The sequence below is a fragment of the Neodiprion pinetum genome, chromosome 7, assembly GCF_021155775.2.
Source record: "Neodiprion pinetum isolate iyNeoPine1 chromosome 7, iyNeoPine1.2, whole genome shotgun sequence".
NCBI classification, from domain to species: domain Eukaryota; kingdom Metazoa; phylum Arthropoda; class Insecta; order Hymenoptera; family Diprionidae; genus Neodiprion; species Neodiprion pinetum.
In genome coordinates, this window is record NC_060238.1 from 20,419,822 (window position 1) to 20,445,911 (window position 26,090).

Consider the following 26,090-nt stretch of genomic DNA (forward strand, 5'->3'; position numbering starts at 1 on the left):
AAAACCTTGGAGTCGATTTTTTGTACGCAAAAATTCGTATACTTACGGGCCGTGAAAGTCGAAGAAAAGCAGAAATGTGCGGTTTTAGGGCTGTACGATTGAAAATATTCGTACTAAAACAAAAAAAATTTGAACCAAAATGAAACAAGGTGTGTGAAAGATGTCGTTTATGAACCAGATTCGTCAAAGGAGTAGAGTTTTAACTCATTTATTAATTTTTTATTACATTTCGAAAAATTAATATTCTGTTTAGTCGTGTTGATAAAACTTAGTTTGTTGCAATCAGGATATTGCCGAGGATGTAATTCCACTGCTTGCAAAATAAATTGTTTTCGTTCTTAATTTTTCGTTAAAGTTCGATTATAATTTTGTATCAACGCCATACTGCGTATTTCCGCTTTTCTTAGACCATCACGGCGGCCGTAAGTGTACGAATTTTTGAGTCTAAAAAATCAAATCCATATAAAAGGGTAAGTTTTCTATGTGTGTGTGTGTAAGAACTATCATCGCCATTCTCGTTGTTGTCGGTAGCCTAGATTTCAGAGAGGTGTTTTTTTTTTTTTTTGTTTCCTTTTCCTCTCCTCTTTCTTCGTTTCATTCTTCTTCTCCCTTTTCCGTGTAACACGCACACCAAAAACCCTCACCTTTTCGCGATACAACCCTTGTAATGTTGGCAACGCGAAATCACCGTCTCGACTTAATGGTCATCCAACCATTTGATACAAATCGGTGCCTTTTTCAGGTGCGCTGATTTCCCATAGACTTGGTTTCTCGAATTTATCAAATATACGGCAGCGATCAGATAAATTGGCGATGAAAATGTTTTCGATCGATTGAAATCAGTGCAGCTTCACACGATAACTCGAATTATTGCAATTGTTGATCGTGTTTACGTTTAATTGAGCTACTTTTATTATTATTTTTTTTTTTTTTTTTTACCTATATCGGAAAAATTTTACTCTTACCGTAATTGGCAAATTTAATAAATCGTTTCTTTGCGCGTGATTTGTCTCGAAGAAGAACAGCTTTTTAATCGACTCGATGATATGACTTCTTCTTTTATAATTTTACAAAATATATATATATATATATATATTGTTAGTAAATAATTTTATCAATTTTCAAATTCTATAAGATTATTTCACACAATGGTGACGATAATTATAACTGAACTTCTCAAGCAATATTGTGTTAATGAAATAATGTAATGAATAACGGGATCTTATGAATAATATAGACAAATTCACTCAAAAATATTTTGTTACATCTTATCGTTGGAAATTAATTTTTTTTTTTCAAATTCCTATATCTTATCTTCAACGCATCCGATTTTCTTCCCCGCAATTTTTCCTTGTTTCTCGGCGTATCTTCGACCAAAAAAACCCAAAAAAAAAAACCCAAGGAAAGGGAATATAAATCTGAAATAAATTATTCTCCTTTATTTTAAAAGTGATATAACAGGCAGAGTAAATCAAGGATGTGATCAATTTATCACACAAAGAAAAAAAAAAAAAAGGAAGAAGAAGAAGAAGAAAAAGAAAAAGAAGAAAAATCATCCGACGTTGGGAAATATTATTTTCACAGAATTGCGATCAAACGAAATTCTTTTAACATGTGGTGTAATCGGGCAATGATTTAAAAAAAGAAAAAGAAAAACACGCCTTGGGCGAGTATCGGGAAATGTTTTAAAACTTTTTTTTCCTGTATATTACTATTGTTATTGTTATCGTCTTAACCTTATCGTTATTGTTCTTTGTAGTTCTTTGTTGTTCTTTTATCGAAGTTTACCCCTCAGCTATTATTCGGTATATTTTTTTTTTTTTTTTACTCTTCGTATTTCATACTTCGCGTTGATTCGCTCTCATCGTTTCAACCTTAATATACATTCCAACGGCAGCTGTGTAATAGATATAGGTTTAATACGAGTAAAAACTTGTATTACTTACTTTACTCTTCTTCTTCTTCTTCTTCTTCTTCTTCTTCTACTACTTCTTTTTTTTTTTTTTTTTTATCGGTATATATTTTAAGCACGCATGGGCGATTATATCGAGGGAAGTTCGTTGTACATACATATATATATATATGTAATATACGGGGCTCTTTACGCCAACTCAGTCAACCGTGACATTTTTTTAACACATCAATGATTTTTCCCATGTTATTACGACCTCTGAAAACGTTGCAAAGAAATTGCATTTTTCTTTTGATCACTCGTATTTACCCTATGAATTTTTAAATCCATCTGAAAAACACGCTGAGAATAATTTCATTTGTTATGGTAATTCGAAAAATCCGGTAAAACAGGTATCGTTAAAAAAAACTGTTTGAATATTGCTGGAACTACTATGATCCAAGATTTTCGGCTTGGTGAAATTTTACCACTTCGATCTTTCTTTGTTTTGGACTTTCGATATTTTTAGGCTCAAGATTCTGGTCATTCTGATTTTCGGTTTATCTCATTTTTGACACCAATTCGTCGAGTAAACTACGCTGTGCGAGTATATTTTAACTTTCGGAATTTTACCATATCGAAACGTTTACTTTTCCTAATTTTCCTCAATCGTAACTTGAATTTTCGAAACTTTGAGCCCGTCGGGTTTCCGACCATTCGAAACTTTGTTGTTTGTTCAAAGTTTGATTCCCTTACTTCAAGTCTCGTCACCGCACAATCCCGGAATTAGGTGTTTTCGCAATTTTTCAAATTCGGAACTTCAATACCGCCCCGGGTGAACACAGTGACGTGGTTGAAGGGAGTACGACGAAAGAGAGAAGAGGAGGAGAGGAAAAGAATATTTAACAACCAACCGCAACCACACAAACATCAGAGACACAGATGCGGACGGACAGAGCAAGGAACGTAAAGATGCGGTGTGCAAAGGTAACACGCCCCCAATTGCTGCCAATGAATAATTCAAGGGCCCGAAGCTAACGCGAGGATCGTCAAAGTAAGTGGAAGACGTCCGTATCTAGTCAGGCAACAGATGGAGACGCCCACGAATCGATACGTCGTCCTGGAATAAAGGGAAAAAAGAGACGTGTACGAATTACACGCCGGTATTTAAGGGGGTATTCTAGTGTAGAAATTTGAAAAAATCGATTTTTTTTTTAAATATTTTCAAAGCTTAACCTTTCAAGAATGTGTCCTTAAAAGGACAAGTCAAAATTTCAATTATTTTCAGATATATAGCTATTTTAGTGACACGTCTTCAATACTGGCTCGGCTGGAACGAATTTTACTCGAAACTTTAAACGCGTTTTTCTCAAAACTACATTTTTCAAAACGGTTGACATGATTTCTAAAGTTCTATTGAACCGATTTACTTGAAATTTGGTGAGAATCTTCTCAATACATGTCTCTATCGCACGAACTATTATTATAACGAAATAATAATTTTTACTATTTTTAAAAAATTCAGAAACGTCCAAAAAAGTCAAAAAAAACGTATTATTTTTTCGGACAGCCGTAATTTGGCAAAAAAATATTTTTTTTCGACTTTTTTTTAGTTAGTACGATAGCTGCATTTATGTAGATTAATAATCTTTTTTTTTTTTTTTCTGATTTTGAAAATGCTTGCAATCGTGACAACATTGGCGCGCCATTTTTTTTGTACCCCCCACTTCAACAACTCATAGCACTTTCAATTTTGTATTTTTTGACTTGTTTTTTTTTTTTTTGTAATCGTGAAATAATAATAAACGCCTGATAAAAAAATGGATGGTAAAAATATTTTTTGTTTTTTGTTTATAGCACTTCAAAAAACACCTCAAATTCATGCCTCTACACTAGAATACCCCCTTAATGCGATGAATCGAAACATTCGTGCCGCAGAGTTCAGATTTTTACATTTATTGGAGTAGAATCGATTCTACGGGAAATATTTTATTCGCGGTATATATTCTACAGATATAATTTTTCTACGGAATATTGTCATGCGGCAAGGAATTCGTGATTCGCAACAGAAATTAATCCTGCATGATTTATTATGCGGGAAAATTGTTCTACAGAATAGTTTTCTAGTTTCACGTATTCGGAAAAATAACCGTTCGACAAAATGGACATTTTACACACACATAAATTCAACACAAATAGTTTCGATAAAATTGGATTAAATTAAATTCAATTTTACTAAAAATGTGTGAAATTGGTAATTAAACGTATGATTTTAACGTCTCGATGTTTGTTTCGTCGAATGAAATGTATGGAAAAATTTATGCTGAAAATATTCTGTAGAACAATTCTCCTCTGCGATAATTCACGCAAGATTATTTTTGACGTAGATTTTGAATTTCTGTCTGTAGAAAAATATTTCCATAGAAACGAGTCTGTAGAACATATTCTTTAGAATATTTACTCTGTAGAACCGCTTCAACTTATGATATCATTTGAGGATTGGATGATTGTGTATTTATCAAATTATTATGAATAAGTAAATTAAAAAAAAAAAAAAAAAATTAATAAGCAATCACAGAAATAAACTTTACAAGGTTCGTTTCTCAAAATATAATCGCATCGTCAAAAATCCTTGCACGTCGGGCGATTCGTGTATTGTAGAATTAATTTACGAACAATCGATTGAACTGTTATTCGTTGAAGTTAGAGAAACTATACGAATTTGGTAATAAGAAAATGGCGCTCGACAAAGGTTCTGAAATTTTTTTCACACCCAAGGGATTGTTCTTTAAACTGAAGAAACTTGTCTCGACTCAATTTAGTTTTCAATTTTTAACCACTGTCTCTCGATTTTTCCGTTTCGAAACTTTTTTAACCGAGCTGTGGACCTGATACGTCTTCAACAGGGATTTTGGTCATTCTTTGAATACTTTTATACGCTTTCGAATGATAATATCTTACATATTTCGTTTATTAGAATTCGCTGACTTGCGTACGGGGATTTTCTTTCAGTTATTAAATTTTTAGCTAGAATTTTTCAAATTAAATAGAGATCAATATTCATTTGAAGATAAGAATACTTATATTGCAAAGAACAAAAACTCCCTGAGCGTTCATTTTTTCATCGTGAAATTCGTTCCGACTGTTCGGAATATGTCTTATAACAAATTGGTCCATCTCTTCTTTTCGCGAGAGAAAAGGATAAGTATTAACTAAATCATGAAACTGTAAATCAGCAGTTTTACTATGACTTTTCTTTTACAATTAGTAAGTGTGATTATTCAACAAACTCTTATAAACTAACGATTTTATATTCAAACGGTTCATTCAAAGTTTCAAGTATAAGGTAAGGTCGAAAAGAATATTTATAGGACTATTCAGATTAGTGTTTAATTGTTTTTTTTTCTTTTTTTTTGTTGTTTAGAGTAAATAAGTGATTCAATTTATCGTTAAAAAAAAAAAAAAAAAAAAAAATGAATGCCTCAACACCGTATTATAAATATGGGAATAGAAACGAAGATGAAAAGTTATGTTACCATTTTAAAAACAAGGATAAGAAGAAAGGACAACGATCTAAATCCCAAAATCGTCAAAGTGCCATTACGTACGACAGGGACCGAAAGGATTTTCACACAATCCATACAACGGTTAGCCTCAAACCCAACGCATCGATTTCTCTCCCATAACACGTACCATTCAATGCTTGGAAACATTTTCCAAGCGTGCGTCGTTCGATTTTCTATGATTTTTTACGTATCTAAAAAAAATTACCGCATCGAAAATAGACAAGTAAAAAAGCAAAATTTCTCGACGACGCTGAATTTGTTTTGCAATACGGAGTTTTTAAATTGAAAGGAGAAGAAACCCGTATTTTTGCGAAAAAAAAAAAACCAGTTTCTATTGGGAATAATTATTGACTTTCTCTGTTTCTCAATTCCACGTTGAAGATGTTAAAATGTTACATATACTTTCTATTTAATGTAGACCTGATTTCAAGATTACAAAAGTTTTGAAAGATTTCAGAGGATTTTAAAAGGTTACACAGACTTCAGGGATTTCATTGGATTTTGAAAGATTATGAAAAAAGGTCAGAAGTTTTGAAAACAGTTCGGAAGGTTTCATATATTTCGAAGATTTCAAGAATTGCAAACGATTTCAAAGGATTGTAAAAGATTTCAGTGGATTTTAAGAGATTTTGATTGTTTTCAAAGATTTCAAGAGATTACAAGTGATTTCAGACGATTTCAGGAGATTTCTAATCAATTTCAGGAGACTTGATAAGATCTTACTAATTGCAAAGGATTTCATATGATTTTAAGAAACTCCAGAAGATTTTTGAGGATTTCAGGAGATTTCAATGATTACAAAAGATTTCAAGAGACTTTACAAGATTCACGGAAAGTTGTACACCATATTTCAGAAATGATTAACCTCTCGGTAAACACATTGATACATAATTATTAGCGCGCGATAAATTTGTTGACAAAAAGTAAAAATAATTGTAAATTCCTGATAGATTATACGCGGACGATATAAATTTGGAGAAGAATTGATATGAAAAAGGGTGGAAAATTATTTCATTAATTTCGTTCAACGTCCGTTTCGTTCAATAATCCGTTTTTCGAATTCGGTCCCACACGGTTTGCCCTAAATAGAATTAACACGCTAGTTAGATTGTACCGATGATCTGAAAAGTTTGAATTTACGGGCGTGCGGATTGTGTTGAAGGTTAAATGTTTTCGCCACGTGCGGTTTCGGTTTATCGCTGCTGCGAAGTAACAGGCGTGGGTTAAACCGCCTTCGCTTGGAATTGTAATTATCGTCGAGGGTGTACATAGCGTATAATAACTCAAGGAAGATAATTATTGCCGTAGCTGCAGCTATATAACAGAGCCGAGCCGAGCCGAGCGTAATCAAGCCAAATTACAAAGTAAAGTATATCGCCGGCTCAACCGCGCGCATTACTCACTCTGCTCCCTGCCGCTAACTAAGTAACCCCTGATATAGTTGACGAAAGGGCCGGCAGCTGGGCTCGTCGTCGGCCAACTAATTGCAAGCGGTCGAATAAACTAGGTGTCGATTTTTCGAAACGCGAATAATCGAGTTTCGTTGTTTGGAAATTTACGATGAGAGTATGGAAAAATCTGCTTAACCCCCTGCAGCCCCTTGTGACGTTTCTGCAACAAACTAAATAAGATCCTACAACATCCGTACCGAAGGTATCAACGACGAGTCCTTAAATCCTGTTTGTTTTAAAATTTATGGTTTGGGCTACAAGGGGTTAAACGAAAATCGGTTCTTGGCAATCTGATTTTGGCGGAATCGAAAGTTACGGTTGGGTAGAAATTCAGATTTTTCAAGATCCCGAGATCGAGCTTATTGCGCCAGTTATTTAGTTTTTTCGATCTATATATCCTGATTTCGAGATCTTTTATCAGTTTCTACGTTTAAAAATGACAATTTGAGCTTTCGTATTCCAGTGTTTTAGTCACCGATGAATCCACCGATTGCATAAACAGTTTTAAAACCTCCACTTTCGCTAAGTTTCAGTTCCGTCAATGTGCGAATTTATCAGTTTCGATTTTAGCGATTCCGAGTTTATCCGATTTTCATTTCCCGGTAAGAAAAAAAAAAAAAATACCAGCAAAACGGACCCTCTCCCATCTCAGATGGGGGGATTCGTGTCAGCCTGAAAATTTCTTCCAGCATCTCGAATAACTCGTCGAGAGAGTTAAGCTTCAGCAGCGACTGCGGGTTCCTCGGTTGAATTCAAGGCGAGATTCAGCGTTGCTGATTGTGAGCGCAAACCTCGTTGTCAATTAGTCGGGCATTCACGATGCATGCGCCGCGTGAATCATTTTGGAGCACACTCTCCGACATATCATGCATATGCAGATCGATCCGTGCGGCTATGCACCGCCGGGATACAACAACGTGAATCCATCGACCGTCCGCCTCGTCGCTCGTAATTAGCTCCTATAATTAGAAAGCCAATCGTAGCTGTATGTACTACACGTAGATTCGTGCGCACGTATGTGTGTGTGTGTGTGTGTGTGTATACATATATAATAATATTTGCATGCACACGCGTACACGCTTCACTAACGCCAGTTCCAGGATTATACGGAAAATAATTTGATCGGCCTTCCATGCCTGCGTTCATTGAATTATCACCGATCAACCGTGTCGATTATTTACTCGTTGATCGGTGCCGAACGCTGGTTAGCGATAAACACGCGTGTTCGAATAAGCAAACGGAAAAATCTAGCGAAAATTGGCTCAATCGGAGACTGCTGCGTTCTCTGTGCTTGTTTCGCAAATTTTTTTTTTTTTTTTTTTTTTCTATTTTGTACTATTTCCGACTGTGAACCGGGTACGCTCTGCGGAAAGTTATCGCTGAAATTCATATCTTTTTTACAGAGTTTCAGCGGAATAGATTATTTTAAAAAACGGGGAAAGAAAGACATGAATTTTACTTTAATAAAATTTGGATAGAATGATTTTTTTCAGAATTTTCAATTCGTTTGGAATATTGCGAAAATCGATTTTACCTAGGGGGCGTCTGATGTCGAGAGTATCTCAAATTTTTATCGATTATTGTGTCTTTGTATGTTTGTCAGATTTCGCAAACATGCAAATTGTAAGTTTTTTTTTTTTTTTTCGTCAATATCACGCATCATAAAAAGTATTGGATGACACGTTGATGTAGATCAACCGACAATTTGAAAATTTTTCGAATCATTGCGAATAAACTAGTACAAATAGTTCAGCATTTCTAATTCTTATTGAAATTTATTGCTTTTGGAATGAATGTGCATTTCAAAATTTACTGGAGTTGTTTGTATGAAAGATTACTAAAATACGACTTGAACGAATGACAACAACAACATCATCGAAGAATTATTCTTAGAGAGTGTCTCGAGTTATTCTATACTACCAAACATCAAAATCAGCAACGTTGTTTCGGATTTTCACTCTTATTGTCAGTACGTCACGGCAAGTGAATACCACCACCTTATGTGGGAATTGATGTGCTTTGTTAATTGAACGGGATCAGAGAGGTTTGACCTGCGTTATCGTAACAAGGTTTGCCCGGTGCAGGCGTTCCGTATAAAACAGGGTCGACCGCGTCATCATTTCCCGTTCTGAATCTCAGAAGGATCAAATCCCGTATTAGCTCGTCGTTTCTTCAAGCTCCGAGGGTCCGATTTATTTGCGAGAATAACTATCAGGCGCGTCTGGTGCTGCCCATCTAGCGGTGGACGGTTAAAACGCTGCCAATGTCACTCACAGTTTTACCGCCGCCACTAAACGCCCAGCGGAACACGCTGAATGCCCCTTCTCCGATTCGAGAGAGAGAGAGAGAGAGAGAGAGAGAGAGAGAGATAGAGAGAGAGAGAGCGCGTGTGTCTGGGATGCCTGTCATCATCGCTCTCACGATTCAATGGCTTTGGTGTGCTGTAGTGATGATTTTTGTATGAAATTTGATAAAAAATGTTGGAATTTAAAAATTTTTTTTTTTAAATTAATTCGTGAAACGTTTACTCGATCGGCACTTTTTAGAATTGTGATTCTGAAAGCATAGTATAAATCGTCAGACTTGTAATAACTCTGAATAGACTGTTTCAGGCTAGAGAAATTGTTTTTTTATTTTTCTTGCTGGAACAAGGTCTGAAGGTATTCTTTCCCTCGAAGTTCAGGATTTTTAGGTTCAATCCGAGACGTGTCTCAGTATACGTTAAAAGTATACGTTAATCTCAGTTTTTATTTTGAAAATTTTAATTTTCATACGCCTTTGAAGATTGGCTTTGCCCGTACTTTTTCAAATAAAAACGTAAAAAGACGAAAACAAAAATGTCGAAAATTGTCAAATCTTCCTAATTATCGGATTTTTAGTTACTTCGACGTAGAAAGAAGGCTGATAATTCAATTATCTACACGATTACATCCACATAAATTTTCAGACCTTGTGACAATACCAAGCTAAGAATGCTATTTTTTTTTAGATTTCGAGGCGCCGCAGAACGAGTAAAATAAGTAGAGAAACTATCCGAATGTTTAACATGGAATCCATAAAGTTTTTAAAAAAAAGTCATACCTAATTTGTATATTTGTGTTCATTCATGAATTTTTTTTTTTTGCGTCCTGTTACACATCGTTTTTCGAAATTAACAAAGTGAAACTTTTCCGCGTCAAGTTGTAGAAAATTTCGATGCAGTTTCTATTTGGAGCAATTCGTTTTCGAATTATTGGAAGAATTAGATTTTTTTATTTGTGTATGATAATTTAAAGTGAAAATATTTTCTAGTTTTTATAGTAATTGATGTAGAATTTCGACATGATCAAAACTCGTTTGTTGATGAAATTTATTGAGCGCAAAAAAGGAGCAAACAATCAGTAATGAACTAAACTTAACTGCGAATAAATTAGTGAAATTTGTTTCGAAAATAATTCGTAAAATTTTTTATTCAAAATTACGTTATATTTATGAACTTATGCATAGGAGTGGTAGTTAATAATACTGATAATAATAATAATCATTGTTCTTATTCGCAGAACGAACGCAGGCGTGCAGATTTTGACGGAGAACGAGATGTTCGCAAATTTCGGTGAGTACAGAAAATTTACTCCATTTTGTGTGTTGCAGGAAATCTGAAAAATCAAACGAATGATTTCAATTCCTTGACATTGGCTTTGAGTACTTTTCGTCGATTTCCAATGTTGACAATAATTTGCGGTGCTCTGTTTCAAATTGTCAAACGTTCCAGAAAATTTCCTAAACGCTGTAATCGTGTGATTTAAAGTGATTCGCAACGATTTCCGTTATCGCGATTGTTTCCTCGTTATTTCCACCAATATTTAAGCATCCAAGTTCCCCTGAATTTCCATAACTTTCAAATTTATGACTTTATTGAGGATATGGCTGCTCGTTTTGTCCCAGTTTTAGACACTCTCGAAATATTGAAAATAGATTCTCCATATAGTTCAGTCAAAATAGGCCTGAATTAAAAATATTCGCGATATGGCTGCATTTTTGCGTATAGGGAATTCCGACAGTCAGAAACTTGAATCTGAAGTCATTTTTGAGCTGCATAGCCGGCGTTTCGAGAAAACAGGAAAGTTATCATGAAAAACTGCATATCGATAGACGAAAAATGACTTGACCATCGTGTAGATTGGAAAATTCTGCACCGAATTATGTCCTTATACGTCGGAAACGGAGTCGATTAACAAATTGATAAGAAAGAAATTTTACTTATCGACGGAATCTAGGGAATTTGGTGAAATAGTTTCTTTTTTCTTAATTCGTTAATCCGACATCATTTCCGACACGTGAAGACGTAATTCGATGTAGAATTTTTCGGTCTGCACGATGGTCAAGTAATTTTTCATCAATCGATAGCAGTTTTTTTAGGAAAACGCAAAAACCGTCAAATCTTACTGTTTTCTGGAAACGCCGGCTCTGCAGCGTCAAAAGTGACTTGAGATTTGAGTCCCTTAGGGTCGAAATTCCCTATACACAAAAATGCAGCCATATCTTGGATATTTTTAACTCGGACCTTTCTTTTGACTGGACTAAAATTTCGGCCAGAAAAAATATCGGGAAAAATTTTGGACCTTGCGGAGCGAAAGAACGGGGTAAACTTGCTGCATTCACCGGAGTTTTGCGAGTGCGACAAGGACGCAGGAACCTCGAAGTGTGCCAGATCCCTGGCGACCGGTGAACCGAGTGAAACCTGCATCAACCATGAATTACACACGGTCGAGGGCGTCGCTCTGAAAAGAGACTTTGCGCCTACATGCCCGTGGCTATGTGTGTATATAATATAATACATAGGCGGTTCTATGTAAAATGTAGACTCGGACAGAGACCCACTGCATTATTTTCCTTCGTCGAGGCTGCGGTAAACTTTGAACCCTAGAACGAGAAAACACACTCGTATATATGTATTGTGGTATAGGCTCTGCAGGACGAATCTTTTTCTCACTTACAGTGGGAAAAGTGAAAATTGAGACGCACTGGCGTGGGTGATATATTTTTTTTTTTTACCTGTCGAATTTTTTCTTCTTTAACAACCTTTGAAGTTTAACTTTGAGAGCGGTTCATATTAGCGGGGTTTGCACGAGCAGAGTTAACTCAGCCCACAAAAGCAGCCTCTGAGCTTTGCCCGATTCTCGTGAACACTCGAAAAACCTTTGAAAAATTTACGGTGGAAAAAATGAACGTAGAAGTCTCGAACTTGTTTTTTTTCGGAGACCACTTATGGGATCGGTATAAATCATAATACATCCAATTAAGGATAAATTTAGACTGCCAAACTGTCAAGGGGACATTAATACCGAGTTAGGAGTCGATTTTTATTTATTTCGAGTCGTTTCAGAATGATAAAAAAACGTCATTAATTCATTCAGAAGTCTGTTTTCTAGAATTTCACTTCGATACATTTTTTTTTCTTCAATCAATCGTTATTGTTATTTATTTACTTTTCTAAACTATATTCAAGCCGAGGTGGAGTGAAACGAATTACATATTGATTAGTTGACTACAGAATTTTTACGATTTAAATTTATTCAAAATCAAACATCGATATCTAAGCGTTTATTTGTAATTTTAGTATTTGTCTTTATTGCTTTTTTGCAGAAAAATTTTCGTAGCTTTCGGGTATGATAATTTGATTTATACAATAACAAAAAGTATTTTTTCATAATAATATATCACGTCTTTTTTTCTGCTTCGAATTCGTTATCGATAATTTTATGTTATACGCATTTACTCATGCATTACTTCGACTAACTAAGAAGATTAACAAATAACGTGAAAGAAAAAACAACTCCCAGTATATTGCCGTGATGTGTTTAACCTCAAAAGTTTTGAAAATCGTGAATTGAGCACGATTGCCACCGAAAACTTCCAACATTTTTGAGGTTATGCTCATCGCGGCGAACTGTTGTCTAAATTGATGACAGTTGGTCACCCTGGGAACCACACAACCACACTTTTGAATCGTAGTGCGTGCGCGAAAAATTTAAGCAGACGACGGAACGTGCAGTCGTTAGGAATTCACTCTGTAAATATGTAATTTCAAGTGTTCGTTAAAATTAGCTCGCTTCGTAGGAAACTTATCAGTAAAAATTGAAAGCGTTCTTAATCGGTCTTTTTTGGTCTCCCGAGGCTAGAATCCCTAAAATGTAGGTTATGTTAAGTTAGGTTAGGTTAGTAAGTCTGATAACTTTCTTCAAGTGCGCGTCTAGCTTAGTTCTTACGTACACATACGGTGCACACATTACACGTGACGTAAATTCACGGTTAAATTATTCAATTATGGGTATCGTGAGCAGGCTCTTTAAAGGAGAAACTCCCCCCTGAAACACTCAAAAGTACCTTGTGACGTTATACCTGTCGTGGAATAAGTGTTATGGGGTAAAATACGACGCGTAAAAGGGAAGGTGTTTCGGGGGTTGTGGGAAAGGCGCACCCCCCTTCCATTCTCCATTTTGCCCCCATGGGACTCGTTGTCAACTCGCATCTTTATTTTCCCTCGACTTGGTATACATGGGTAGAAAATACAGAAAATACTCTTCGCTAGGCTCGCCGTCTCTCTTTTGTCGGAGAATAAGTCGAGGCATGAAAAAAAGAAGAGACAGTCGGAAGCGAAGGAGATGTGAAAAAAGGATACATTTTGTTTTTTTTTTTTTTTTTCTTCCGCTCAGGATATCACGGGCCTTGCGAAGGATTTTTGAAATTACACGAGGCTTCTGAGTGAGAAGAAAATGTAAAAAAGAAAACGAAAGTGTAAGAAATTGCGACGCGTCACGAAATATTAAAAGAAATTGCTTGTATAAGATGCCGTATAAGAAATTGCTAAAGTTTTAAACTTTACAATGACATTGAAGGCGACGAGTTTTTTTTTTTTTTTTTTTTTCATCCAACCGATGTGCGACCGATCGACTGATTTTAGATTTCGGGTGATAGATTGATCAAAAGTGGAGTTTGATTGAAAAAACAACGAATCAAAGGTGCTGATTAATCAATTATTCGAAAGAAAAGAGTCATTGAAAACTTCGTTTGATCGAAAAAAGGGTGAAATTTAACGGCTTAACGTGTTTCGGGCCATCCGAAATTTGTATGGCACCCGGGGGGTTAATCACTTATGAGTTTAGTGCACGTCTGATTACAAAGATTACAAAGACTTTTATTTCAATGATGATTACAAATGATTTCACAAGATTTCAGGAGATTACTGAGGATCTCAAGAGATGGCAATTGATTTCGAGAAATTTCTATTGATTTTAGGATATTTCACAAAATTTTAACAATTTCGAAGGATTTCACAAGATTTCAAAAGATTTTAAATAATTTCAAGTAATTTCTTAGAATTTCAAATATTAGACGAAAAAAATTTTTTTTCAAAAGATTTCAATGATTGGAAAACTTTTTAAATGACTCCAAAGGATTTCAGTGGATTATAAGAGATATCAGAAAATTTCGAATCTTCAGAGATTTCATAAACTACTAAATATTACGGAAGATTTTTCAAAATTCCAAGAGACTTGACAATATTTACGGAAAGGCGTTCACCGTATTTCAGGAGTTATTAACCCCTCGGTTGTTTAGTTTACGATTATTTTGCGGAAAATACATTTTCACGATCAGGTTGCGAACAATTCAACTTTAATGTTCGTACCTGTGCCTAATATAAACGCCGTTCTTCTCAGCTCATATTTCGAGAGCCGGTTTTACAATTTTTTTGTGTAACCTGTATACGTAGTAGGAAAAGGCGTGAAAATTCCTACATGCCTGTAATTCCGCGCACGCACATCCAGCGCCCTAAACTTTCCTTTCGTGATGTCACAGTTGGAAATTTTCAGTCGTTACAGATGCCTGTAAAAAACCAAATATGTATTCCCGCGTGATAATTTGGTCATTCAAAGTGCAAATATTGTGAAAGACATTTTCCAACGTCACTTTGCGCCTCTCGAAACGGTATTTCGACTTCAATAATTCATAAAATCATTTTTCTTTGTTGACATTTTGAGGCCGATTACGTAGTCCGAGGAAGATGAAGATGAAATTGCCATGTCATTTGTCGATTTTTAATTTACTATGCATGTATAATGTATATTTTACCGCTCGAGGAATGAGGAGTATAAAACTTAACGAGTTTTCGAAATTTATTCCGTACCTTCGAACCGCAATTTAAAACGTACGGTATTTTTTTATCACAGGGTTTTACCGTCGATGTGTTTTTGAGTAGCAAATAAGACTTCAAATTTTTGATGTGAAAAAAGTATTCAACGTTAGAAAATACTGATTTAAAAATGGTTATATTTTTTCGTAAATAAAAAATCATGACTTTCGAAAAGTTTTTTTTTGTCCTCATTGTTCATTCTTTCGATCGTGTCGTTGGTTTGAATAAAAACTTGGCAATTAAAATTGCGTTAATATATTCCGTTGACAGAGAACGAGGCCAAGAGAAGTATGGAAACAAAAAAAAGTCTGCATTGATAATTTGCAAAACCAGAATGATCGAAGTAAAAATTTCCATCCACGAATTCACAGAATTAAATTAACAAGTGACGGAATTTTCGTTGGTTCAGTTCGAAACTATTTCCGGTTTTGGTTCGCGTAAAATTGTAAAAAGTTTTATAAAAAGTCGGGCAACCAATGTTTTAAAACTTGTTTACGTCCAAACTTTGTTTACGCAAATTCAAAATTGAATTATCTACATTTCGGCTTCCAACGTTTCAAAATTCAACAAAACAGATTTTCACGATTATTAAAAATTCTACATTACGTGGCTATTCTACTTTTTGAAGCTTATCCAAAGTATGACGTAAGTAATTAAAAAAAAAAAATATATATATACACATAATACCAGAAGCAGGCAAATAACAGAGCGTTAATTTAGTTCGTCGTGTTGAATTTCGAGACGGTCGATTTGACGCGTTTTTTGCGAGTGCAATTGAACACGCAACGCCCCTTTATTCGTGTTTTTGTACACACTGACAATAAGGGATGCTCGGGCTGTCACTTTCATTGTACCTTTTCAGTTGCTTGCAGCTGTTTTCCCACACAATCTGTACCATTCCGATGAACAATGGACAAAAGTGTTTGCGAAATTCGCGCAGTCGTACTAAACAGCAAATGGGACGTAGTTTTTTCGCGCTTTTGTGAAAAATGCCGCGTTTTACACTCCGCGAAAACTCACGTTTTTAACGGCACGAAAAAAAAAAACTCTTTTCTTACCAGCTGAGAATATTTCTTATCGACAGAATACAATTGAAGAGCGCAGGAGTTCAGAAAATTTATTCCAACCGTCGAGATGGAAATTTTTTCAGGAATTAGGAAACAAAAATCTTTTCTGTATTTTCCCCCTGATTTTCGATCTTAAGGATTCTACTCCATTTATTCGTTATCTTTACATTCTCGCGGTTTCAAAAAATTTTAGAAAACTTTAACGTAACGACACAGCAGTGCAAGAATGTGAAGATAGATTGATAATAAATTCCCTAGTACGATATTTCCAGGCTTTTCGGTAGCGTGAAGAATATACAACAATTTATTTACCCATTTATTTTATCACACGTTCGGTAAAAATTCTTTCATACGTGTTGGTATTATTCGGATAAAAAAAAAAAACACGTCATTTCTTACCGACCCACGAAGTTGCATTTGATTAACTTTTTCAATCCTTTTTTGCCCCCATTCCTCGTTCCCCTAACACGTAGCTTCGCTGAATCGAGATTACTTTGCAATTCAACAACGGTTCATATTTCTACATCGAAGGGTTTCTTCTTTAGCGTCTTTCACCACGCGGACTATAAATCGTTGAATTACACGCCAAGTTTTTTTTTTTTTTTGTAAAAGACATACATCACGTATACAGTGTAATATATCTACAATTTGCGCAAAGAAAATTAATCTCGGTATAATTTAATGTTGGAATAATCAAATGAAGTAAGAAAAAAAAAAAAAAAAAAAAATGGAACAATTTATACCCCACAAATTCTTCTATACAGCGTTAAGTTTATAGGCTTTGTATACGAAAATTCATAGAGTCACTGAAGAAAATAATTTTATTAAAAGCTTGTCGACGATAGTTTTATGTTAACGAAAAAAATTTCAAAAATGTTACCCTGCAAACCGCCGAATTGAAAAACTGTTATGAATTAAATTTTGAACTATCGCTAATTTCGGTTTGTTAACAGCTAAAACCGCCCTCTCGGAAAAGTAAACAAAATAAAACTAGACGTAAAAGAAATAAACAAACAACGGTGATCTAGAAATGTGAAGTTATAAATATTGAGACAGAATTTGTATGATTGCATGTAGTTTTTTCGTTTTTTTTTTTTTTTTTTTTTTTTTTTCTACGTACTCACCCAAAATTACTCCACGTTCATTTGTACAAATTGCAGAGTGCCGCTGATTGGCCTCATGCTTATAAGAGTCGGAAGAATACCAAGTTTTAACTGTAAGAACGTGACTTGAATCATAATCGAGCAATTAGCTGCGCTAGAACGAGGTTTATAATTAATTACAACGCTGAGGATAAGATCCTGTGCCCAGGGATAAAACCCCGCCATCCAATCTGGACGCCGTGAGTCGACTAACGCGAAAAGGGCGAAAGTGAGGATTCAAAAAACGACCGAAAAAAAAAAAAAAAAAATGACCAAATACAAAATGAGGATTGATCAAAAAGTGAAAAGGAATCGGCAAGAAACACCCCGGGAAATTAAAGTCCGAAAGAGGAAATTGAAGAACGAAGGAAATGAAAAAAAAATGAAAAAAATGAAAGAAAAGAAGAAAATGACGAGAAACCGAATGATATTGCAAAAAACGCGAAAAGAAAGAGTCGAAAAAATGCAGAAAAAAAAACAAAAGAATTATCAAAAGGCGAACAGTGTTGCGAAAAAAAAAAAAAAAAAAAACAGGAAATTGAAGCACGAAAAAAGGAATTGAAGATTGAAAGAAAGGTGATGAAACGTTGAAAGACGAGTTGCAAAAAAAAAAAGAAAAAAAACAGGAAATTGAAGCACGAAAAAAGGAGTTGAAGATTGAAAGAAAGGTGATGAAACGTTGAAAGACAAGTTGCAAAAAAAAAAACATAAAAAAAGAAAAAAGAAAAACACCCCACGAAATTGAATACCGCGTATCTGTTGCGTTTATATTCCGAATCGTTGCAGCATAGGTGAAAGCCGCCGGTTCGCGGTTTCATCGATTTTCTCAGCCCGGATTTCGGGGCTGCCGTTGCTGCTGCTGCTTGCAGCACGGGAGGCGGATTTGCGAAATACATTTTCGCGGGAATTACAACGACAGAGGTGGACGGTGTTCGGAGTATATTTTTTCCTGCCTGCTTTGACAACTTCCGGTCAACTGCATCGCCGCTTTTTTTTTTTTCTCTTTTTTTTTTTTTCTTCCCTTATCGTAACTCACCCTGCATCGCGGCCATATCGTGTATACCCAGGTATACGGTGATTCCGAATTTAACCCGGCCATTTTCACAACGCGCACCAATTCAGTGCGGCCTCGATTTTCAAACGAATGACGTTTTTTCTTTCTTTCTTTTTTTTTTGTTTTTTTTACTTTCGCTACGAAAGCGAGCCTTCTGGTTCAAGGAATTTTTTCGGACCGGGTAAATTTTCGTCAGGACAATTGTGTGATCGATTTTTTGTTTTTTTTTTTTTCTCTTTCTTTGAGGCGGTTAAATTTGCGCGCAGCGTTTATCGTTCATTGTTATATTTTGTGCAATTTTGGAAAATTCGTATAATTTTGTGGGTTCATTGAATTATCGATCGTGCAGAATATAATATGGAAAGGAAATTTATTTCAGTGAATTTTGTAGGGATAGATAGGCGGGTAATTTTATTTATACTCGTGCAATGTTGAGTAAGGCATGCAAAGGCCAAGGATATAATGAAGGAAAAAAAAAAATAAGTAGGAGTACGGATATTTATTGAAGGGGAGATACAAAGAAAAGAAAGTAAAGTGTAGGTTTAGTTAAAATTAGGTAAGGAGAGAAGGATAACAAAATTAAATAAAGAGAGAGAGAGAGAGAGGAAACTAAGTATTTTCATATATTTTCCAAATTTTATTGTCACTTCATTTTACTTTAGTCTATTTCTTATTTTATACATAACAATAAATTGTGGAAAGTAGAATAATGTACGGTGTTTTTTAAAAGTCAAAGAAGCAGCGAAAGAGATAAAATTGTTTCTTAAATTTTCATTTCGTACCAGCAAAAATCTTACACGGCTTCGAAAGAGCAGTAAAATTATTATACTGGAAATACGTCGAAAGGGAGCTAAAAGGTCGTTTTTCAACTTGTTCTTTTTTTGCGGTCATTTACATTATTTTCCCATTAGACCCTCGGGCAATTTTAGTTTATCCTCTGCGGGAGGTAAATAAATTCACCGATAATCTGTAAAATTCGTTACTAGGACCAAATACCCCAGAAATAATAATCTGAACAAAAAAGATCCATAGAAAAGTAACCAATGACAAAAATAGCATTGGAAATTTAATTTCATTTAATGTAATTCAATATTTTGTCAATTTTTGCTCATGGATTATTTTTCGTCATGAGTTATTTTGCTGAGGTTATTTTTATTGTAGGTTATTCTTATCTTGACATATTTTTGTTACGAGGCTAAAGCTAGAAGTCAGAATCAGCACCCAAACTTTCTAATGTTGATCCGAATAAGGTGGCTAAGTTCGAAAGTCAAAATTTTGTGCAATACCTCGAATCCCCAATACTTTCGAAAAATTATGAGAATAACACGAACTGCATTTTTCTAATTTCAAAAACCTTAAAGAGTTAGCTAGCTTCGGCTTAAAATTTTTGTTTCGCTTATTCATGATATGTTATTATTATCTTTAGTTATTTTTGGTCATGGGTTATTTCTAAAAGTTGATTTTTGCAGGGCTTATTTTCAAACGGGATATTAACTCGGCTATCGTAAAATTTACTTGCTGTTTCGAAAAAATGCTCGATATATGTTTTGTCCGATGTATTCCCACCCCCGAAATCGATGCAGGAAAAGCAGTTTTATCCCATTCGCTGTAAGGCGTGATAGATTTGAATTTCGATATAGTGTACAGTATATGTAAATATTATACGGGTGCTGCGGGTAGTCTGAAAATGACAGGTTGTATTTGGGAGGTCTCTCTTGTCATTTTCAACGTATATTATTCTGACAGTTGGAAGTACGTGGATCGACGTTACACGTACACACACACACACACACACACACACACACACACACACACACACACACACACACACACACACACACACACATTGTACATTTGAACGTCGAATTTTCTCACCGAACAAGAATATCTGTAAGTTCTGTTTTCCGGATAATTTTCCAACAGATGCAAGATGAAAAATAAAAAAATATAATTAAGAATAAATAGTTAACGGAAATTGAAACTCCAAAATTTTATTACAATTGAACGATGAATATCGCAGGAATAAAAGTAAAAATATTTCGACAAGCATTTGAAAAATAAGATTTGTAACGTTGGAAAAAATACGGAAAATTGATGAAAAATTTATCCATTGATGGAAAAATTCAGAAAATTGACGGAAAACTTGTTGTTACTTGTTTGACTGTTGGAATTTTTTTTATAGCGATTGGTGAAACAATAAAAAACAGAAAACACAACGGGCTTAATTTTTATAGTTTGTGTTTAGAGAATTGAAAAATCAAAATCGCTGCGAAGACGGATTGAGATTGTTTTTTAATCTGTGAAGAAAAAGGGATTGAATTTTATAATCATCCAACATTCTAACGAGAGATTAAAAATTTGAACATCGTGAATTTGTTATTGAAAATATTCTGCGGTAATTGTTTCAGAAAAATATCGTAACTGGCCGATTAGTCGTCTGCGACAAATCAAACTCCAACGAGTATATAGATTTTGCTAATCCTCGTGTCTTCCGGGAATCGCGATTATATTGTCAGGAGTAAATGTTAGTTAAAATGATTAATGCGTGCGCGGCAAACGCTCGAGGCCGAAAATTGATTGCTTATAAGGTAGAGTGGCTAAGCCTGCAGTGATTATTATTTCTTCGTCGTCGACTTGCCGTCAGGGAATAATTACGGTTGATTATAAAACAGAGCGGTGAATCGGGAAAAAAATAATTCTTCAATATTAATTGTTGTTTCGGAAATTATATTCGATTTTTTCAGCAGTGGGAAAAAAAAAATTCTTGAATTATTATACATTTTCTTCTCATCACGCCTCCCGTTTACAATAATAATCAGCATTTTTACGACTATTGTTATTATCGTTGTATAATTGTACCTGGAATTATTTTTTTTCTTGAAGGAGAGAATTTCTGGCGAGTTTTTAATAATCCTCATTTACGGCGCGAGGAAAATCGACAAAAAACGACGCTTGATCCAACTTCATATCACAACCTTAATTATCAAGAGTACTGTGCTAATATTTGAACTGCAGCTTTGTTAGAGGATTACCGTTCTTTTCTTGCGCTTCATTCGGGGAGTCGCACCCCGATGAGCTTAATTGTTAAGAAACGTGTATAATTATCTTTTCAATTCTCAATTAGATGGAAACGAATAAATATTCATCGTACAATGAAGTGGGATAAGTGGATCTGGAAAAATTTTTAATACAACAAGAAAGTCCAGACTTTGAATCAATTAATTAGCCAATATTATGTTAAATTGAATTTAAATTTCTGAAATCAGCAGCTGGAAGTTTGGTAAAAAAAGCAAGATTAATGAATAATTTCAGTGCGATATAATTGAACAATGTTTATTTTACAGGGTGTTTCCGAGTAAACCCCGCAGTTTGTTGGTTTGCCTACCACTGAGGGCAAAGAATATCGGTAAAATAGATCTACCGAGTCAGAATCGCTTTAGTCAAGTCATGTTAAACAATCGCTTTAACGTGACTACGGAACGCGATCGCTGAATGCTTCAGAAAAGGTTGTAAATGACGAAACAACTGCTTGACTAAGTCCACACAATTTGGCAACAGTGGCAGCTGCAAATCACTCGCAAGGACTTTAAAATAAAACGCTACCTACCGATAATTCGGTAAGTCTGTATTATCGATAACGCGGTAAATCTGCATTACCGATAACTCGGTAAATCTGCATTACCAATATCTCGGTAAATCTGCATTACCGATATTTGTTCCCCCGAGTGGTAGGCAATACTGCTGCGTATTTTCGGAAACAGTCTGTATACTGCAAACTCCGCAGTAGAGCAGTAATATGTACATGTATATGTAGTGTAATATATTCCTAGGAATTTGGGTACAGAAGGGCGTCCAAAACACGCGTAGGTACGTCGTCGTAACGGCAGCTCACAAGTTAACGGATAACTAATCTCTAATTGAATATCTAATGTCATTAACCACCCCGCAGACACGCTACCTGCCCATTGCATATTCAAATTCATATCGTTTACATTGAAACTATATCATCCCCCTTTCGTGTTCTTCAGATGCGCACATTGATTGACACGCTCCTATTTGGATTCCGGTTTACTTTCTGCCGAGAACGGTGTGTCTAGAGAATTAACGGTCCTTGCCGTCTAAAACTAAAATTAGGAGAGTGTAAAAAACTGTTCAACCCTTTCATTTACACATTTTTCAACTTAATATTTTTTCCAGAATTTTGTTACACGGGGGTTTTTTGGGTCGCTGATCACGAATCTGAAGACAGAATTTGATGATTTTTAAATCCAAGATGGCGGACCCAATATGATGGAAGCAAGACGCTTTCTTCTCACGATGAGGACTAAAAGATGTATTAATATTTTAGGATAATAACGGTACGAAAAAGTTCAAATCGAAGGTAATTATAAATGTGAAAATCATTTCAACCTAGCAAAAATGATTATTAAAACAGTATCGCAGATATTACGTATCATTTCAACATATTTTCGTGCCAATTATCAATTTCATTTATGGAATTATACATCGTTTATCAACATCGACGTTCATGACGTTGAGATTTTTTTTTTTTTATTTGTATCAGTGGAGTTTCATTCATGATAAATTATTTCCTTCGATTTGTCTCAATAACATTTTTTACGTTTCACACTAATTGCCAGTCACTTCATAGTGTTTTTATTCTTGAAATCTTGCATTGACCAGACTCAATCAAATTATATACCGTACGTAAACTTTAACGAAGTGGAAAATATATTACAGAGGAATTTTTCGTTTCCGTCAATTACGTGAATAAACCGAGTATTGAATTTGAAGAGGCAAAAAAAAAAAAACAAAAAGAGAACAAAGAAATAGAAAACGACGCGGCAAAAGAGAGAAATCGAACTTGACACAGCTCCAAAAGTTAGTGAACATTCATATCAAGGGGCCGCCACGGTTGGTTATAACTTTTTGACAGATTGGAAAAATTTAGATCTTGTCATGTTCGTCAATTATTTGATCTAAAAAAAAAAAAGTTACTCCTATAATTTCTTCTCTTATAACGAGTTTTTTTTTCAATTTGTATAACGATTCAAACTTTCCGAAGCTCTTATACTACATTATTCTCATCAGTTCAATTCATGCGACGAAATGATAAAGAATTATTCTGAAAGATGTGCTATTTTTTTATTTTAATAATTCAAACAAACAAAAATCCTCCAAAAGTGAAAAAAAAAGTTTGAGATCAGAATAATCATCAATTAGGAATAATTTTCGAATAATAATAGTTTTTTGTACAGATGTATCACGTAAAGTTTACGACGATTTTTGATCGATGATTATTTAAGAAACTAACAAAGGATTCGAGTGAGATTACCTTCTTGTTTTACGGGAGACACAGCTGATGCTTAATATATTTGTTTTGAAAACCTCATTTATCGAGAATTCATAGGCACACGAAGGCTCGTTACGGTGAATGTGCGTAGTTGTAACAACATGTGTGAATTATTTATGGGGGCTAACTATAACCCTTCAAGGATCTTAGGTGATTATTTTAGACGTAACTTAGAGCCACCTGAGACCTCACAAGTATTTTGGCGTCAAGCCAAGCCTCAACTTCAACCCTTTCGGGCTTGAGGAAAACTGAGGAGACGAGCTTTCCCTGAGCGACGCGACGTAAGTCACGGAGTTTGCGGTCTTGTCCTTTGTTCAAAACTTGATAAAATCCGGTAACTTTATCGTACCTTTTATCATCCGACAATGAGAAGAGTTTCAGAAATTCACGAATAAATTTAGGGAACCGTTCAGGTTCTTGCGACTCCCGATTTAATCCAGGATGAATACATTTTTATCATTGGATCAGTGATGTAATTATTCATAGATTTATATTACCTATAATCAGGTTCAAAAAAATTCCAACACAAAGGTTTGAATGTATAGATAATAAAAAATTAGCGATATCTGCCGATAACTCGGTAAGTCTGTAATACCGATAATTTTTCTCCTGAGTGGTAGGCAACCAAACGTACTGTTGCGTTTTCTCAAAAAGACTTTGTATATTCGAAAGTCTTTGATAAAAACTCGATTAGCGGAAAAAAATTTTTTAAAAGAGATAATCAGCATCAGAGAATCACATGTTATTGTTTTTTACCTGACTCTAAGTGTCATAAATTCTTAAATCGATATGGCATGAAAGAAAAAACCTATTTCCAAAATCGATTTCCGGAAAGAAATTACGGTTTTCTAAAACTATGACGCATAATTTCTATCAGCTCATGTAAGGTTCGATCCCCCGTATTACGTGAGTTAATTAATTAATGCTCTCAGTCGGTGGAAGCTCTGCAAGTTACGCTGTCGCCGAAGATGATTCATCGTTATTAGATAAGTGATAAGGCTAATGCCGTCGCTTATACGTATGGTTATACACGTGCGGAGATCAGAAATTGATATCCTTTCAATTATCTCCTAATGACTCAAGTAGCCGAACTCTGTCAGCTGTGGCGTCGTATCAATGTCACGTCAAAATTTCGGATTTGACGAAACGATCTCCGAACAAGAAGCACGATCACGAAACAAGAGAAAAGAAAATCCAACGGGGTGAAATATATTTACAAAATTTCGGTGATGCGGTTTTCTTTCTTTTTTTTTTTTTTTCAATATTATACGAATGATCGTGGATAACGTTGACAGAATTTTGGTTGTGTTTTTGAGAAAACGATACTCTGTGTAAAACGAGATCGGGATTTCAATAATAAGAGGATCATCGTACAATCAACGATTTATTGACAAAACGTATGATTGAATATAGTTGATTTAAATTTGAAGAAATATTTTGATTTTAAAAAATTTGATTATTGATCCTTGACAAAAAAATTTCTCAAATCGTTTCGAAAAGCATATTAAAATTACATAAGATCAAAAAGAACCATAAAACATTGAGCCGAAATTATTTCATCGCACGGATTTCGCGATTGATTTTCGGTTTCGAAATAAATTTGACGAGTGATTGTGCTTGGAAGAAGAATTCTTCGACATTATTTCATTCGGGTGGGTTGATTTTCACCTCAAGAAACGGGGCCGAGCGTCTCTATAATTTCTTGTAGAATTTCACCACGGAGGGAAATTTAATCAAAAATTGTGGGTATAATTTAGCACAGTCGTTTAAACTGGCTCGGGGCTAATTTTCCTCGCGCTTTAAATCTGAATTCGGGGTGATGAATAAGTGCCGAGAGTGAAAGCTTTTTTTTTTTTATTTTTTGAGAATATAAATATGCGCATAAAACGCAAATTACCCCGAGCCCTAAGTCAAATCGTAAATTATTCGATTCACGTATCGTGATTATAATAATAATAACAGTAATAATAATAATATTAACGAGCAGAGATTATAAATTTCTAAAAATTCACACGCACGATGGAAAGCGAGATGCAACCGTGCTGTAGGAATTGAATTCCAATCAATCGCACGGTTGACATTTCAATTTTTTAACCACGGAATCGAAATGCAGAGAATTATTAGCGAGAACGATAAGCGTTCGAGAACAAAGAGAAAGGATATAAAAAATCCACGGTTAAACGGAACACCCCTCAAACTGCTGACGAGTTTTGTATTTTGTATATGACAACAATCGGCTTATTATATATATATATATATATATATATATATGTATAACACAAAACTGGTAAATATACATATATATATAATATTTAATATCTTCGCTTTGAAACAATATTTTTTTTTGTCCGTAAAATTCCGCAAAAGTCACCGAACGGTCATTTCATATTAAA

At 34.8% G+C, this 26,090-nt stretch overlaps 1 protein-coding gene across 1 annotated transcript in view; it reads left to right on the top strand.

Annotated features, from left to right (window-relative positions):
* Positions 1 to 26,090, top strand: part of LOC124223730 (hemolymph lipopolysaccharide-binding protein-like) — a 187,612-nt gene that overhangs the window by 67,149 nt on the left and 94,373 nt on the right. The window contains exon 3 of the transcript XR_011177560.1: positions 10,448 to 10,500. The gene's annotated coding sequence lies outside the window, so the exon portion shown is untranslated. The remainder of the gene's footprint in view (positions 1 to 10,447; positions 10,501 to 26,090) is intronic.